The 1,693-nt window shown below is 35.1% G+C and overlaps 1 non-coding gene across 1 annotated transcript; it reads left to right on the top strand.

The window, feature by feature from the left end:
- Positions 1-565: 565 nt before the first annotated feature.
- Positions 566-673, top strand: LOC122274918. Its single transcript, XR_006228454.1, has one exon. It is a non-coding gene; the product is annotated as a small nucleolar RNA R71 (small nucleolar RNA).
- The last annotated feature ends 1,020 nt before the right edge of the window (positions 674-1,693 follow it).

The following is a 1,693-nucleotide window of genomic DNA, read 5'->3' as shown; positions in this document are numbered from 1 at the left end:
ATAAAGGTGCAAGATATAATCTAGGGGGTTGTGTAGGCAGTTTGTTTTCAGACTTCCAGCTAAAATTGGGGTGATTGCACCACCTCGAATTATAGGTGTCAGAGAAAGGTGTAAAAGGTACCTAAGGCATTACATTGTTCCTCATACATTCCTCTCATCTTAGCAAGTGTGGGACACTCTTGGGCGAGGTGATCTATCCTGTCACACTCGAAACATGATCTAAAAGACTCTGCATGATTAGCCACGTGTGTTGGCTTTAAGTCTTTATTCTTCAACACCTCTAACTCCCTAGTGAGCATTTTAACTTTAGCCTTTAAGTTATCCTCTTTCTTGAGGTGGTAAATACCACCACCATCTAGGTTTCTTGTAGGTTGTGACCTATTTGTACTCTCAATAGCAATAGGTCTAGTCTAAGTGTGAGCTTTTTTCAACAAGCTCATTGAGGTATTCTATGGTCTCATCAGGATCTTTATGTAAGAACTCACCATTACACATTGTTTCCACAAATTGGAGCTCTCTAGGTGTAAGTCCCTCATAAAAATAGCTCACTAAGTGCCAATTCTCATACCCATGGTGAGGACACATGCTTAATAACTCCTTAAATCTCTCCCAAGACTAATATAAAGTCTCACTATCCTTTTGTGCAAAGGTGGAGATTTACCTTTTTAAAGCATTGATCTTATGTTGGGAAAAGTATTTATTAAAGAAGACTTGAGTCATCTCATTCCATGACCTAATAGATTGTGGTTTCAGTAAGTATAGCCAACTCTTAGCTCTATCATTCGAAGAGAAAGGAAAGAACTTAAGTCTCACAATGTCATCAATTGCATTTTGACTATGAAAAGTCGCAAATACTTCCTCAAACTCCCTAATGCGTACATATGGATTTTCATTTTCCAAACCATGAAAAGTAGGGAGTAATTATATCATCCTTGTTTTAAAATTCAGTTGGCGAGTATTAGCTAGAAACATGATACATGATGGTGTGGCTGTGCATGTAGGGTGGAGGTAATCTTGAAAGATCCTAGGGGGTTGATCTCCATGTTCACTCATTTCCTCAGAGTTAGAAAAATTATCAAACAAATGATTAGAAAAATTAAACTTTGACTCTGACTCTAACACAGGTCTACAAGCAAACCGACCTTAGTCGTCTCTATACCTGTGAATGCAAGGTAGAGAAAAACGCAACACTAAAAAAAATAAACTATAAAAAAAATAAAGATGCAGCAGCCTAAAAGAGGCAACGACACCAAAATTTGATTACGCCCAAAGAATAATGCTGTAGTTATAGCACAACTTTTAGGTGTCGATTACACAAGGAGACAAATTAAAAAAATAGCAAAAGAAATAAAGAAACTAAAGAAAAATGTTAAATGATTAATGGAGAATAAAGATTAATTTTACATGCAAATTGAAGTGAAGCAAAGTTATTAACAGAAGAAGTACTCAAATTTGACGAACAGTAAAGCATTGGAAATCCCTTGCACAAATCTGATATTTTAATTATTATTAATTCATTGAATAACTCAATTGAGAACTCAATTTCTGAAATTTCCAATCGGAAGGTATAGATTTATAAACCAAATGTAACCCTTTTGAAAAATTATTCACCACTTTTAAAATACATAAATTATTATCGCTATTGAGAAAATCCAACGACGACAAGATATTCAGGGAACGATATTGTAGCAAA

Source organism: Carya illinoinensis, chromosome 8, assembly GCF_018687715.1.
Source record: "Carya illinoinensis cultivar Pawnee chromosome 8, C.illinoinensisPawnee_v1, whole genome shotgun sequence".
NCBI classification, from domain to species: domain Eukaryota; kingdom Viridiplantae; phylum Streptophyta; class Magnoliopsida; order Fagales; family Juglandaceae; genus Carya; species Carya illinoinensis.
This window is presented reverse-complemented; position numbering and strand designations above follow the sequence as displayed.